This window comes from Ostrinia furnacalis, unplaced genomic scaffold (assembly GCF_004193835.3).
Source record: "Ostrinia furnacalis isolate ACB-3 unplaced genomic scaffold, ASM419383v2 OfSCF4936, whole genome shotgun sequence".
In the NCBI taxonomy this organism is placed as follows: Eukaryota; Metazoa; Arthropoda; class Insecta; order Lepidoptera; family Crambidae; genus Ostrinia; species Ostrinia furnacalis.
Window position 1 is genome coordinate 880,588 of NW_021135175.1, and position 17,493 is coordinate 898,080.

The window sequence follows — 17,493 nt, forward strand, 5'->3', positions numbered from 1 at the left end:
TGTCAGCTATTTAATTACTATAAGAGCTAGTTGAAAGCCTAATATAGGCATTATTTTTGATAAACATATGCGGTACGCAGATCGCCATAATTAAAAAGTAAATGCATGATAGTAGTTAACAATAACGTATAATAATAAAAAGGTTTTCATACATAAGCATTTTGTGAAACCAGTTTCGAGNTTTTCCATCCCATTAGTACGCCGGCTGCGCTCGATTCGGATATAATGACGTCACGCGGCCTTGCGTACGTTGACTTTTAGCGGCAAAAACGGCCTATGTTTATTACTTAATATCTTCGTAAGTAATGGTCCGATTTGGATAATTCAAAAAGATATATCTTTCTTATGTCTTAAAGATTAACGTAGATACTAGTTTTATTGAATTTTCTACAACAGTACTGATCCTCATTAAGAAGAAAATGTTAAAACGAAAATTGCGTCTCAAAATTCCCATTGAGGTGTGACCAAAGAATATTCGTTCCCCAGTCATGGTGGATTATCACCCCAACCTATCAAAATAGGTGTTAATTAAATTTTATGTTCCGAACGAACGAGCCATATCACTTTTCCTGCACGATCGTAGTTTTTAAAAGTTTGCTATTTAAACTGCATTTATTACTTTAACGAGCACAAGTACAGTCACGGAATGAAAAGGTTCGTCAGTTTTCAAATTGATTCCTTCAATGAATCGCGAGCACATATTACCTTTTGAAACTATGTTACAGAATAATCTCGAGTTAGAGAAAATAATCTTTAACTGTTCGTCAGTAAAGTTCAAAATTATTCAGATCAAAGTTGTTTGACGATTTGTCTTGTCAAGAAGATTATGATTGATAAAGTAAAACCTTCTTGTTGGTTCAACCTGCCATTATTATTTCTTTTAAATAAAAAAACTATTGTCAATTGGTCAATGTCATCATTGCATTGCACCCATCAGTGCAAAAAATAAACAAGCAAAACCTTATTCGTTAGCAAACGTCATATTTATTTAAATGTTAGCAGCACTGTTTCTTGCACTGTTATGTTGGCAGGTTTGACTCTTACATTACCTAGTGCAAGCGAAAACCGACACTAAGGTGACGAACCTTTTCATTCCGCGACTGTACTTGTGTTGCCTTTTATTATTATATCATTAAGGCGGACGTTAGAGAAGGATGCCAGATAATATCCAAGGACTTGACAAGGACAGAGGATAAAGCCACTGTAATTACAACGATAGTCAGTTGAAATGTCAGACTTAAATGTTCAATAAAGATGGGTATAAAAAGTTCGCACATGTGCCTGCTACGTGATCGCGCTACGGTTATGAAATTAATATCTTCTAAACACGTTACATTATTAATAAATAATGAAAAATCTTTGATCAGGCAACATTAAAGAGTCATTGAATTATGGGAATATGGCAATAATTGAATTCCAATGTTATTCATAATATCATTTACATCTACAGTGATTCATAAAGTTATACATAAAAAGTTGCTCGACAAGAATTATAATACGTACCCACACATTAATATTTGGGCATGTAATAATTATTTTTATCACGATTGTACTGGATCGAGGTGTTCGCGAATGATTTACAGATCTTGATTAAAGGGCAGCACCTCTGCCACAAGTCGATCGTCTGGGCTATTGTATTAAGCGCAATAATTAAAAGTCAGAGGTTTCGCCATCGAGCTTTCTTTACGGCGTACTGTAATTGCTATTTCGTCTTTAACGTAAATGGTCNTTATGGTCGGGAAAATTGGTAAACTCACATCTGGTATGCATTTATTTTTACACATAAAACCTCAGAAATAGATACAGTAGTCAGTTGTTTCACTAACAATAAAATCGGCGAGCAACATTGTAATGGAAGCGATCCAAACGTATCCCCTCCGATCCATACTTGTTATTTCAAATTGGCTGTTTGAGTTTTGCAAGGGCTTAAAGAAGTCAGAGAGGATAGTATTCTAGAATTTTCAGTTAAACTTTAAAAAAACGGAACGCAGCTTTATATGAACTCAGTCCATAACTCAATCGAATACAATGCGGCTGTAAAGTTATTGGTAATGTACAGCGCGTTCGTAATGCAATATACGTGGCTTGCGACCATTTTACTTTTATTCCTAGCATGAACAATAGGTCTGTCGCTGTTGACGGTAACGCAGCCGGTTTCTTACCTCCCTCCAATGGCTGTTACTAGTTACGAGGCTATAAATACCTCGCAAGACGTGCCCATGACCCGCGCGACGCGAGAATTATTGAACCAACCTGAGTAATACAATTCTCGTATTACTATTTCAACATTTTCCATGCTATTTGCACTAGTATTGGTCGCTAAATCAAAGGCCAATGGTGTTGGTTCTGAACCGTACGTGACTGTAAAAATGATTAAGTTTCCCTTTCCGCGTTCGTTGCAGACGCTAGAGCTAGAATCGATTATGAACAGGATGTCATCGTATTAATGGCGACTGTTCGTGCCAATCCCGTCTTCGGCTATCAGTTTATTTATTTCATTCGAACGTTGCGAGGCAGTCAGACTACATAGTTGTAGCAAAATAGTATCTATTACAACAACATAAGATGTCAGTGTTTAACTTAATGTGCCGTTGTCAGTATTGTACTTAACATTCGTATCTTAATAGCTAACAGTAAACAAATGTAATTTCTTTAATTAATAATATTTTTTCTGCTCCTGATTCGAAAGCTCCTAATTCATAATAAGTTTAAACCTGTTGTACTGTCTAGCTAGATACAATCTGCTAAGATGTAGAATTAACGCAAAGCTGTTAACTAAGAAAATAATTTCTGTATCATGCAGAGTCTAATATTTGTAGTGCACGCAGCGCAATGCATCAAATTAGCGATGTACGTGCTTACTGCCGTATGTTGTAGAGCTACGAATCAAAACGAATAGACATGATATTGAAAATATTAACATCTTCAACAATGATAAACCATTAGGGGATTCTGACCAGATTGTTTCATTCTTTCAGAACACGTGTGTTATAAAATAAATGTTGAGATCTAGAAGGAGAAAGAAGAAGTCCTAAAATGCCACGACGTGCTAATTTGAAAGCAAATCATCAACATTTGTGTGACTCAAATTCGATTAATTGAATTATACCTTACGCATTCATCACCAAAAATACCTAATACCTAGTAAGCTTGCAAGAGCGATAACTTCTGAATTCGAACCAATTTATCCAATTTATTTATGGCGTTACTAGAAGCTCCTCGTTCGAATTGAAATCTGCAAATACCTAGATCTACGCCTAGATCAGCCTTGGCTATTGTCCAGAGTAAGTAGGGCAAGCGCTCGTAGGTGTCTCGCGGACCGTTGTGGCAATAGCCATAATAGCATGTGTTGGAATTCCAGTATAAATTACATGTGAATTATATGCGCTGGTGAATGAATCTAAAGTAGACTTTGTTTAGGTGCTGTTCAAAGTTTTATTACATCATTACCAACCATTATAGTTGCATTGGATAATCATTACAAAAGCCATTTCGATCTGAATTTTAATGTGTTTTCATTACGAAGAACGGCAATTAAGCTAATGTTACCACAAACGCACGCTTCACTGATTATTACAAAATTGATAAATTACAAGTAAGAGGAATCTCAGACAGAAGTACCTAACCGTCCAATTTGATATAGGATATTATTCTAGAACTTTTGTTTTAGCTTACTCGTGTCTTCAATTGTTTTGGAAGACATCAAAGCAAAGAATTTAAGTGAAATGGGATAAGCAAAAGCCTTAGTACATATTAATATTGAAATAACTTTCGTAAACACTTGAATCTTATTTGGGAACGTTTCGTGGATTTCCTACTTGACCTCAGGGTAATTGAATAAGTTGATATCTCTCAAAGGTAGACGTGGACCTTCAGCCCACCTTCCCATGTTACTGCTTATTGGTGCTTATTGGCCATGACCGTGGTTCGCAATTAGATATAATTACCTTCAATTTGTGCTGCTACCAATGTTATTCGCGGTGGTCTGGCTTGATGTCTAACTCCGCACTATGCAATTATTGTTCCTTTGCAAATGAATCCTGCCTCGTTGACTATTGCCATGTACACGCGGAAGTCCATTTGATTGTGGTTTCTTTATTAACAACTTTAATACTCGTCATTGAATTAGTAAGAAGTACTGGCTAAATTTCCTATTAAAATTATTCTAAGCTACAATTAATTGTCAATGAATATCAGCTCATAGAGTCAAATCCCACGTGAATGACTAAAGGAAACTGGAAGTTGTGCACGCATCTGCGTACATCAAATATAAGTATGATCTCAAAAACAGTAAGTCTCAAAACACATGTGCGGTTTTTAATAATAAAAAACATATTGTGTCTAATTGCAAAGTTGGCAAGGAAGCGAGAGCCGACGTGGCCTGTCAACCTATTCTTATTATAGCCCGACTGCGGTTTTTTGGCAAATTTTCCCAACTTTCTGGAGTCAACGTATCCTCTGACAGACGACACGGCTCACGCAGAAGTAATGAATAGGAACAAATAAATATCACAGTGAAAAGTGCCTAAAAATAAATAATGCTTCACAACATATTGTCTCTAGCAGTTCGTGAAAAATTACTGTACACGCCAATTTCCGCAGAAGAATTTCATTTGGCCACAGACATTCTTAGGAAACCACGAGGACCAAGCCTCGAGAATTTCAGTCAGCCCTGATATGTTAGCCTAACCAACCTAATTGAGAAAACGTACAGCTAAAAATAGTCAAAAACCAGGATTCCTTTATAGTAATACGAGTTCCTTTCCTTATTAGTTTACCAGCATTTTGATAAAATTCATAATCGTTTCACTCTAAGTCTTTATTTGCTTTGTATAGCTTGAGAATTCTTGCTCGCTAAAAGGTGTTTTACAAATTCCATTCGTCCATTAAAGGCCTTTCAAACGCCTTTATCGTGGCAAAAGCTTTTTGTGTTGTGATAATACAAAAAGTTGAACAAAATGTAATTGACCCTAGTTGCGAAGTTGCCTAGTAACAGGCGTATCCTGTATTTATTCTTATGTCATCGTACCTAATGCAAGTGGGGACAATGAGTTACGCAACGCCTGCAGTCCATTTGTAGGCGGCGCACGCGCATCGTGCAACGGTCAACCACGACGGTGCATCATAGTCACTCTGACCTAATTGCAGTTTGATTCCAGTAAATAGTGTACCTATTGCTTTCTCGTTCGTGAGCTTCATTTGATTATGTACTAGCAAATATTTCATTTCAACTGTTCCTTCTTTTTTGTTTTGGTTTTCTTTGGTCGCTCAGCGTGTCTGGATCGTCAAATAAGTTTTATTTCATTTCATTAAATCAAATCGCTTCTGTTAGTGTCTAATGGATTTCTTAAGCTGAAACAAAATATTCATCTTGTATTATTATGTAAAACTCATTAGCGTTTTAAGCTCGTTTACTTTTCACCACTTCTGTAAACAAATATCTCGAATCGTCTTTTAATCACGATTTACGACGTTCACTTTACTCGGAAGCCTAATATCGCGCTAATTTCCTGACGACCCCGCGGCTGTTTGCGCCCAGTACCCGTAATAAAGTCTGCATAAACACCTAAAACAAACATCGATATTTCACACGAAGTTTGTTTTCTTCCAAAAAATAACTTGCTCTCCCTGGGAAACTCGTAAATAAACTCGTAAAGCACTGCCAGCCCCAATTATTACATTTCGCTGACTTTAATCATGATTAATATCCGTTCACGGGCGTTGCGGTATTAACGAGGACATTGTCCAAATGTGTACTACGTATTTTCATATCTTTTTCTATGTATACTCGTATGCTATCATAAATAACAAGTACTTAACCAAAGATGAACCAAACGTGATCGCGGAGCTTCGGAATCAGAAAACAGTTATTTCTACATTTAAGCTTCATCTGGGAAGCAATCGGCGCAAGCCACGCATCGCTAGTTCGATGCTCGTTCCCAAACAACAATACAGTGCACGCCCGAGGCAGCCCTCAAGAAACTCGCAATTCCATATCACAGCTCGGACTCGATAGTTGCATCACGTAAATGATAGTATTGAGGACACAACTTTGAAAACGACTTAGATTAAACCATCTGACTTTGAAACTAAACTTTGCCGGACCAGTTTTAAGGTTTCAATTCCAACTTGCCAACATTTTCTAACTTCTTAGAACAGAGAGTGGTTGAAAGGTGCTATGCGGAGCGCGTCCAAGCGAAAGTAAAGCTTTGGCTTGCCACCGAGGGGCTACTTTCAGTTACAGCTGCCATAACATTGTCTAGGTTGCATTATGTAAGTGTTCGTGTGACTGCAAAGAACGGTAACATGGTTCCTTAGCAGGTCACATTAGTGCGAATGACATCAGTGACTGTCAAGTGCATGCAGTGGAGTCAACGAACAGGATTAACATTGCGTATGCAGTGGATGCACTGTAGCCTTGACTTCCTCCTGTACCTGGACGTACCGAGCTGTGGCTCTCCGCCAGAACCATTCACTGACCTACAATGCGTCTTTGGATTTTCCCGTGTGGTTTCGTAATGACTTGATTAATCTTTTTGAAAGAGCTTGTGATTGCATATTATTTAACGAGGGAGTTATGACTAAGCTTTTAAAAATAGAAATTCAAATACCTAAACCTAAATGCAAATGAGATGGGTCGCTGGATGTCGTCTTATTATGTCGCTAGGTTGAACGAATGGCCGGTGCGACGTGGGTAGTTAAGGCTATGCACCCGCCGTGTTAACCCTGCTTATTATCTTTTAATACCATCGACTTCATTATTCGCTACATTTTTTTGCGACGGCAACGAGGCGCGGCCGGCATCGCAAGTCGCCGACATGGGTTTGATAACCTGAAGACCTTGGTCTTAATTGCGCTTGCGCGGACCATTCTGCCGCGTCCACTTTTTATGCGCCTGCACATCGCTAGTAAAAACACGACAACTTGTACCCAGCCGGCTCTAAATGGTGCAATAACTCAGGAAAAATTCAAACCGGTCACCAGAGTCTCAGCCGCCTGCTCGCTATTTTGCATCAAGTGCGCTTATACTGAGAAAAGGCTCGCATCATGCTGGTCTTGCCCAGATCATGCAATTTGATAAAACATGTTTTAAGGGTACACCCGATTTAAATTACCTACTTAAAGCCCATGAAACTGAATCTAAACTTGCTTGTTCTGTTTATCCTAAAAATGATTCCTTTTTTGTTTCAGGTATGTAAGAACAAAAGAAAAGCGACCCAGCATTAACCGATGACAAGTCTGGTAGGTTTGTCTATAGATAGAAGAAGGCAGCCATATTTGAGAAAAATAATTTCCCAAAGCCACAATAAAAGAAGTGTATGGCTCCAAGCCAAGTTTTGGTTACATTAATCACTCCCTGTACGTAGAATGTAATAAAAAATCTTTACATGGTACAAGACGCGGTTTTGACGGTGCGCAGACCGAATGATGTCTTAAAAGAATAATTTAATTTCCGACTAGGAAACTAAATTTTGAATACTAATGGCCCTCAATTAATAATGTATGGTAATATTGACATTATTTATTGCTGCTATTAACTCTATATTTATAACGATCCCAAAAGGTAAAGTTCTTAAGTAAGCTGATGTTAAAATAAATAAAAAAGTTAAGGAGCCGAGAATAAAATAAGAGGTAGTGGATTTATACTGATGAAAAGCAAATCTAGGAATGACATCAGACAAGTAGGTACCAATTGTATAATTTAACCTTGACTAGCTCGGACTGGTAGATCGATCAATTTCATCTGTAATTTGCATTTAATGGAAACATGGAAGCAAAAAGTTTAATTCATCTATCTACTGAGGCGGTATTGACAGGCGTCTGTAGTCAACGCCGTGTCGAATGAATTGCAAGTTTTATGGAGTTAGAGCTAAGTGTACATTATTTTAAACCAACATCATTATTGTCCTCATGATTTTAATCTATTACATATTGCGTCTACATACAAATTGCTATAGTATCGTCAATGTCCTTTTATACCTGTTGGTCAATAATATCTTTACATCGATTTCGCCAAACCAGATTTTTTCCAGAGACGGTACGGTATCCATATTTGTGTATCTTCATTCTTCGCTTACTTAGAATCGAGTTTGATAGACGTAGTCTAGCTAGACGGATTATCAAGATTGGTTAAATAAAATTTTAATTTAAGACTAAACTACTCGTACCTCTACCTACGTTTAATTCTAGCTATATTTAGAAAATAATCTCCCTTTTAACAAGAGAAACGTCTTACAAGATTATGCAAATTGACTCTCTTAAGGACGTGTTCCTCTATTCGGTGGCAATAACCTGCTATTAACCCCGTAATCAAGTCGACCTTCGTATTATCATAAAAAATATTAATTTGAACAAAGTTCAATATTAATCTAGTATCAGTGTACATTTAAAGTGTACTTTGTATCTTTTAGTTGAGTCTGCTCTTAATAACAAATTCACCCGGTACCTACCTACGCAGTGGGAGTCCTCATCATCATCATCATCATCTCAGCCATAGGACGTCCACTGCTGAACATAGGCTTCCCCCAATTCTTTCCATGTTGCCTGGTTGGTAGCGGCCTGCGTCCAGCGCCTTCCCTACCTTTATGATGTCGTCGATCCACCTTGTGGGTGGATGTCCCACGCTGCGTTTTTACGCGGCCTCCTCTCCAGAACCTTGCTGCCCCATCGGTCGTCAGTTCTGCGTACTATGTGTGCCCTGCCCATTGCCACTTCAGCAGCAGGGATTACTAATGTTTGGCCAAAAAACGTTTCCCAAATTATCACATCGCAAACAACGTTTCGCAAATTTTCATTTGGCAAATTCTCATTTGGCAAAACAACTTATTGCAAACTTTTAATTCGCAAATGTCGTTTTTGGCACATTATTGATTAGCAAATTACTGTTTGGCAAAGTATGTGTTGCCAAATGTTTCATTTGGCAAAAATATTTCACGATAAACTATTTACAAAACAATTTGATTGGTGCATAGAATGGAATACAAATTAGCTTGTGGTTATTATTTTGTTTAGTGGGTAGTTAATATAATTTTTTTTCTAAATAAATTTTCATATTTCATTCTTTTTATCGAAATTTCCAAATGATTCATTAACAATAGAGATGATTCTAGCGCTCGGCGGCCGCTGCCGCGGCACGCTTCGCTCGCCTTCGCGCATTAAGGGTCACTGTTCTAACCTAACCTAACCTACTATTTTCTACAATACCTACTTTTTGCAACCATACTATTTTCTGCAATCTCTCTGTTTTACATAAAATTATTGTGAAAACCATGACCATGTGCCTTATGCTTTGATTTGTGGGTAACGGTGGGTACTCGTAAGTATGTGAAGTGTCAATTTGACCAAGCAAATTATTTGGGATATAATATTTGGCAAAATAAAACATTTGCTATATAAACATTTGCCAAGTAAAATTTGGCCAAATGTTAATTTGACTAAATGAATTAGTTGCGAAAAGTACAGTTGCTAAAAGTTTATTTGTGAAATGAAACTTTGGCGATAAGTTGTTTGCGAAGTGAAATTTGGCGAAAAGTAATTTGGCCAACGGAAGGATACCCAGCAGCAGTGAGAGTAGATGCGATTTATGGTGAAGCGAACTTACAAGATGCCTGTTTTAGTGTTTACTCTCTCTCCCTCTCTTCTCTTTTGATCTCTAGTCTCTACCTAACTAAATTGGCGAATATACTTATTACTGTTTAACAATACTTATCAGCATTATTGAGTACCCAACCAATGATTGTGGTAAATCTGTATTCACTTGCCTCTAATGTCCATTATGCTGATGGAAACTGAATGGAGTTTAATCCAATTGGTATAATTGGAGATACTGTGTTGAAAAGATCATCTAAATAAATGGAGTAATAGACGCGAAGCACTCCGGACTCCGGAGGCAATTCGGCTAAGGACAAGGGGAGGGGGGCACGGGAACCAATCGAGCAGTTTACTGCACGCACGACTGACCAACCTCACGACTGGACAATTTGCGGTACAGGTGGCGACAGCAGTGCTCTGCAAATTGTATTTCTCTTCTTGAAGCTGGACTTTGAAGTAATTAATTATCTAATGCGCGGGGTAACTTATGTAATGTAGGTACCTACTACTACAAGAAGTTTCAAGAGAGTCTTTCTAAAATTCTTAGACCAGTGTGACTAAGATCGTTTGTTTATTGTCGGTATTTTTCATCCACGGCTAATCTAGTTACCTTCCCATAAAGACGAATTACATTATAAGCGGTTTAATAATTTAATTTTCATTACGTATCAGGATGACTTTAATATTACTTATCTTTGCTGTGCACTTTTAATCTATTATGGAGCTAATGTGCTACTGAATAATAATTCCCAATTAACTGTTTCATCTATTCTCTACTTTATTGACTTTGTTTAATTTGTTGCAAAGTGTCATCCACTTTTGACTGTAGGTGTACCATTACTTGAAGAGAATCATTACGAAATGTTTTGTATCGAATGACCACTAAATGGATTGCGATTTCAAGCTACATTGGATTTCGTTTTATTTCCAATCCAACCCCTTTTGCCTTAATCACAATGGAAATTGTCATACCGGAAGATAGGTTCCCCCTACTACCCTACCTATTACCTAATCATTTTTACCCATCTAACTAATCATTTTTAGGAATAATCGTATTTTAGTCATTATTTTACTACAGCAATAGCAGCGTTAGATAGAAATATGAGCAAAATGTAGAGCTAATGTACTTTACCTACCTACCTACATTATTTTTTTTACAAATTGTAGGTATGTAGAGTGCAATAAATGATTTCTAGATAAGATTCATTGACGTACCTACCTACCTACGAGTAGATAGATAAAAAGTACATACTTAGTAGGTAGGTAAGTATTAGAGTTACACATCGCCGAAAATAAATTAAATACACGTCATGTGTGAAATATTTACTACCTTGCGCCTTGGTAGGTTTATATAATTTTTGTCTGATTAGTGATTAATATTTTGCAGTTTTATCAATTGCCTTCGGAACCATTGTTAACCTTCCATTTACATATTTACGTTACATAGGTAGGTACCTACTTGTATTTTTCATAGTCATTTGCAATTCCTGAATGCTATTTTCTCAGAATGAATAGTTTTTCTGCCCATCTAATTATTGCATGACTGATTCTCTGTGAGCACGGAGATGGCGAACTAAAGTAGTGATGTATTTCCAAAACACTGAGGTCAACGCACCGCGCGAACACGTGATCCGATGACGTGAACTCGGCAATCATGGCGGACGCCATCACTATTTCTAATCTTATCTAACCCTAAAATTACTCTTTTTTTCTTTAGAAATACATCTCTGCTTGCGCAACCAGTGCCAAATTAACCATACAATCAACCGTCGACGTGTATCGCGAACATATCGATTGCATCGGCGTCGTTCTGTTTAGGAAAGCAGATAAAGCAGTCGACACACCTTCGGAGTTTTGCTGAAATGAAAGAGTCGGATAACTTAGGCCTAATTTAGGTCGTCGAGCTATTTGATATTTTAGAAGACTATCGCGAATTCGTGTTATTGTGTCAGCAGTACCGTAAGTAGGCACCTAATTGAGTCATCATCTTTAGTTACCTAAGTAAGATAAACGCTTGTCACCGACTGATAGAGTTGGTTAGTTTTCTTCTGTTGCAAATTTTCGAATAATAGGTAAGTAGTTAGGTAGATGATAAGGCCTACTAGGTATTATTACCATACCTACTCCTCCCATTGCAATCAGATCCACAGACGTGTTAATCTAAAAGTCTGGAACATTAACAAATTTTTGGCCATTGGTGGCGGTGGCTGGCTCATCTTGATCGAAGCAGAAGTTGACCATGCAATCTTAAAATCTGGTTTAGGGGTCGANAAATTATTTACATAATGTGGCAAAAACCAAATAGTTTTGACGAAATTGATTCAGACAGCCTCTGTTATTTTTTTTGCTATTTTTATTACACACACCCAATAGATCAAAAGACAATATGGACGTTACTAATTTGATTGAAGTGCTTCATTTATTACTTCACTTCACATCACTTTTCATCAGGTGAGGTGCAGGCTTCTTTATTGTGGGTAAAAATAGAATTAGACAATTAAAAATTAAACTGAAATTCAAAACACATTTTTGATTGGAAAAATGTATTGAATAATAAGCCGTGTGAACATTAATATTTAGACTTTTAGACTTGTCTATAAAACTCTCGAATTATAAAAAAAAATATATACCAACCGAATTGAGAACCACCTCCTTTTATTGAAGTCGGTTAAAAATACATTGGATAACCATAAGTACCCCTTTAAATAATTCATAGTATCATTTTTAACACGTGAGAATTTTTGCGACACAATTAGTTATCTATTTTATTTGCAAATCCATGCTTAAAATGGCACTTAGCCATTTTTTGTGTCAAAAGTGACACGGTTTCGTTGAAGTGGGATAATGTTAACAATATCAACAATTACAGTGTAGTTAAAGCACCGCGCTGTTTAGGGTTAATTCGCTACGGCGTGTGAACTAGCGATTTTAATAGGGATTATTATTGTAATGACACTTTTTATGATTTTCAAGTGGTCATGAGGTTATGATACTGAAGTTTTTGATTCATAATCATCCCGTGGGAACTCTCCTAAAATAATAAATACAAAAAAAATAACGAGCATTTTTGTTATTCATTAGTATTGCATAATTAATAATATTAATGTATGTTTGTTTAGGTATTTATAAAATTATCAGTTAATCACTTTTCAATAAAACATTATTCAACTTTAATAGGAATGGAACGCGAAAGTTTCAAATATTATAAAATCTTATAAAACATATTCAGTCATTTCAAATTATTCAGTTGAAGTAGCGAACATTTTTCCTAAGAGGAGATCGAGCCCTGCTCTATATAAAATAGGACCTGAATGAGAGGTCACGGGACTAATCCCACCTCTCGTTCCCACCACTGCAACTCCTGTGTAGTGTAGCCAGGATCTACAGCTTGACTGCCATAAAAACCCAACCAATGAAGGTCAAGTTTGTCCCGGGGAAAGTTAAACTCTCATTGGACCCGCAACGAAATTAATCAGAAGAACATAGGAGGAGTTTGAAATTAAGATTCGACTTCCCTCCATTGCAAAGCGGATGACAGGTGACAAAATGTGAATGAGAGGTCAGAGAGACTCAAGAAAAAGTTAGGTATATGAGGAGGGTATTTTTACAAATTACCGGGTAAACTAAGCCTAACCCCATCATACTTACACCATAACAAGCAAATGATACGTCTCGCCACGCGCGCGCCACTCGGCGCGAGTGTGCCGCCACTTACCTATGATGCGTTTGCGCAACTGCCACCGACACCGCCAACTATGGAGATTGTCATCTGTTTGCAAGGAAATGTTTTACANGACGTGTATAATTATTTGTTATGTATAATTAATTATGTTTACTCGCATGGTTATGATGATTATGAAAAAAATCATCTGGGTTCGAATCGGGTATCGAATAGTTATCTCGGTACAATAAATTCTGTAACCGGATATTAGGTACATTGCATTTAAAATAAAAATATTTTAAGCGGCCAGCACATACCTGTACATAGATGGCGCGTCGTCTAGGGACGCGGGTTACCTTGAAAGAAAGAAAGAAAGAAAGAAAATAATTTTATTTTGACAACCACAGATTCAGGCAATAAAGACATTACATAAAAAAAAAAATATTACTAAGTTGCCAAAAAAGGTCACCCACTCAGTAATATCTTGACAGTGTGACTGCCAAGACACTGATTTTCAGTGGGTGCCTTTTTGCAGCGCTATATATCAAAAACAGAAAAAAGAGTAAAAAAATAATAATAAAAACCATAAATTAAGCATTCAATAAATTAATCAATTATAAAAAAATTAAAATTAAATAATAACAAGATGCATAATTAATTAAATTAAAACATAAATAACAATATTAATAAACATACAAAGACATGTCAAAAACAAACAAAAACCATTTCTACTGCACGGCCATAAAAGTCGAGGCAGAGACAGAAGAGAAAAAAAAAAAACACATTAAAAAAAAAGTATCACTTGTCAAGTTGACTTGACATTTGCCACGTCCACCAGCCACGTAACAAAAATAATTAACAATCGGTTTTAGCAATAATGTACCTACATAGTTATTAACTTAACTTTTATAAATTGTGATTAAATTCCATTGAGTAGAAATTATAATATTGTGGTTAAAATAAATAAAAATGTCAATCAGGTGCCGAAAATTGATGAACATGATAGGTGAGTGGACTTTTCTAACCTTGACCTAAGAACTTGACGAATAATCCCTCGTGTCTAATTAAACAATTACTCACATAAATAACATATTTTCAGGGTGTTCAGTAGGGGAGACCTAAATACATTTAATTGGGATCTCATTCAACCACCCAACGAGAGCATCGGAACGACTAAGGGCATATGGTAAAAGGGAACTAAGAAGAGCAGCGTTCTCAAAGCCGGAACGACGCCAAAGCCCAACGAACGACGTGCGTGCTCCGATGGTATGCAAATCAGTAGATTTCATTTTGTAAATCTAATAAATGCTTCTTCAACTGTATTTTAAAGGTGTGTCTCACTTTCAGTGCACGCAATGGTGGGGGCAAATCGTTCCAGCATCGAGACGCTGCAAATCTAAACGATCCTCGAAATGCCGCTGTACGATGTCTCGGTGTGAGGAAGACGTGAGTAATCACCCTTCTCTTATGCTCACTGCGACAAGGTGCACGGACTAGCTTGTCTAAGAGATATTGCGGCCGTCCTGTATTAATGACGCCGAACAACATTGTCGCCAAGTGCAACTTTCTACGGGCCTCCATCTTCATCTGATTGGCTGCATTGAGGAATGGCGTAACATGAGACCGTGGCGGAACATGGAAGCAGAAGCGAGCACATGCATTTTGAACCCGCTGCAACAACTTCGCTGAACTTGCTAACAGACAGGGCCCATAAACTGTGTCACAATAGTTTAGCTTAGACAATACAAGGGCCTCACAAAGAGTTATCCTAAGCTTTTCACTCAAATAAGGTCTTATTCTGTATAGGAGCTTCAACCTATAAAAACAATTTCTTGCACATTCAGTCACATGTTTTTCAAACCTGAGATGGCTGTCAAACACCAGTCCCAAGTTCCTGGCTTCTTCAACCAACATTATGGGCTCCCCATTTAGTTTGACAGTGAAGCTGTCAATCTTAGCAGTGTTTTTTGGAGTCCCTATTAGCATAAGCTTGGACTTTTTGGGATTTAAGGTGAGGCAGTTTTCAAAGCACCAGGCCGAAATGCTAAGTAAATCCTTGTTTAGCATAGCCATAGCTTCGCACTGGTCAGAAGGAGCGAATGAAAGGTATAGCTGCAAGTCATCTGCATACAAGTGATAGCGACAGTGCGCAATATGTTTTACAATATCAGCACTGTACAAGATGTAAAGAATTGGCCCCAAGATCGAACCTTGTGGGACCCCGCGACTTACCGGCAGAGAGCGTGAACGAACTTTTTTTCCATTGCTCAGCCTCAGTTCGACATATTGACTCCGTCCGCTCAGATAACTATGGAACCATTTTACAGTGAGGTGATCAAGACCGTAGTAGCTGAGTTTCGACAGCAACAACGATGTGTTGATTGAGTCGAAAGCCCGAGAAAAATCAAGAAGCACTAATGCTGACACCATCCCCTGATCTTGACCCGCAAGAAGGCTATCCACAACGTCCGCCAAAGCGGTCGCCGTGCTGTGTCCCCTGCGGAAACCTGATTGTGAACCTGGTAATATGTTGTACTTCTCCAAGTATGTGGTTAGCTGCTTGCATACTATTCTCTCCAAGACCTTGGAAAGGCATGGAAGGATACTAACAGGTCGAAGATCCTGCACCGATGCCGGCTGGTTGGTCTTAGGCAATGGCGTCACCGCTGCCACTTTCCAGTCCTCGGGAAACGTTCCTTGCTGTAGTGAGCAATTAATAATAGTTGTCAAGGCCTCGAGTGAGTGCGGCAAGGTGAGAAGCAAAGCATCCAGTGCCAGGCCATCGTTTCCCTGTGCGTTCGACCTCAGCCCCCCAACAACCTCCAGCACCTCCCTGCTAGTTACAGTTTGGAGAGAAAAAACAGCCTTGGGATTATACCTATTATGCTCATAAAAAGATAATGTAGAAATCGATACTTCATTTGAGCCTGGTATGTGTAGAAAGTGCTGATTTATAACATTAGGTTCATTAAACTCTGGTGGCAGCTCATTAGTCCTCTCATTATTTGGAAGCACCGTATTTTTGAGATTCTTCCACAGTTTCTTTGAGTTACCTATGTTATTATTTATATATTTTTCAAAGTAACATTTTTTCTCCCTTTCCATCGCCTCAAGTACTACTCGTCTCATTCTTCCGTAACATTCTTTCAAATTTGACGTTTTGAGTTTTTTATATCTATTGTGATAATTATCCCTAATACGCATCATTGTTCTGACAGTGTCTGTTATCCACGGGTGGGGAGGATGTTTAAACTTTTTGGTAGTTATTGGGGCATGTAAATCCATCAATCCGACAGTGCATGATGTGAATGCCTGTACCAGATGATTAACCTCATTAATTTTCCTAAAATTGTTCCACTGAATGGCACTGAGATCCGAATTCAGCCGTTCAAGCAGAATGTTCTTAAACGGTCTATATGTCACCCATCTAGGACTTGGTATGTTCACTTTAATCTTGACTTCTGCCAGTATCATGGCATGCCCACCTCGGTCTGGTGAGTGCCTAACTGTCAGTTTTGGAACCCGAACATCCGNTAAATTCTAGTATTATTTAACAATTTTACAGATTTTGACTAAAATCGCATTAACAAAACAAATAAAATAAAATGAATAAATCAACATTTAGGTCAATAAAAGTGTGGCAAAATTAAACAAGTGTACTTATTCAATGGAAATATTCGTTTTTGCAAAAACTAAATAACTGCAACTTAGTTGTAAAATACGGTTGTGGCAAAACTAAATAATTACATTTTTATTTTTTTAATTTAAAATAATACAAAATAACGTCATCGAAGAATATTGATTTAATAAAGGTAAATTTGCTGTATAAAATATCAAAAGACCGACAGTAAAATATTTTTACCCTTAAAAGTTATCACCATTTTTAACGAAAAAAATCACAAAAACGTGAATATCTCGCAACTTTGGTTTTGTCAGTTATTTAATTCTGCCACGACGGTGACGATATTTACGTTACATAGGTAGGTACCTACCTACTTGTATTTTTCATAGTCATTTGCAATTCCTGAATGCTATTTTCTCAGAATGAATAGTTTTTCTGCCCATCTAATTATTGCATGACTGATTCTCTGTGAGCACGGAGATGGCGAACTAAAGTAGTGATGTATTTCCAAAACACTGAGGTCAACGCACCGCGCGAACACGTGATCCGATGACGTGAACTCGGCAATCATGGCGGACGCCATCATCACTATTTCTAATCTTATCTAACCGTAAAATTA

At 37.5% G+C, this 17,493-nt stretch overlaps 1 protein-coding gene and 1 long non-coding RNA gene across 4 annotated transcripts in view; both read left to right on the forward strand.

Annotated features, from left to right (window-relative positions):
- Nucleotides 1–17,493, forward strand: part of LOC114360304 (ecdysone receptor) — a 125,363-nt gene that overhangs the window by 74,226 nt on the left and 33,644 nt on the right. The gene's annotated exons all lie outside the window — the stretch shown is intronic.
- On the forward strand, nt 13,912–16,779 carry LOC114360305 (uncharacterized). 3 transcript variants are annotated; one of them, XR_003656506.1, is made up of 4 exons: nt 13,912–14,258; nt 14,352–14,518; nt 14,600–15,263; nt 15,580–16,779. It is a non-coding gene; the product is annotated as an uncharacterized LOC114360305 (long non-coding RNA). The 3 variants fall into 3 exon arrangements; XR_003656507.1 differs by having other exon boundaries at nt 13,918–14,258; nt 14,600–14,698; XR_003656505.1 differs by having other exon boundaries at nt 13,918–14,258; nt 14,600–16,779.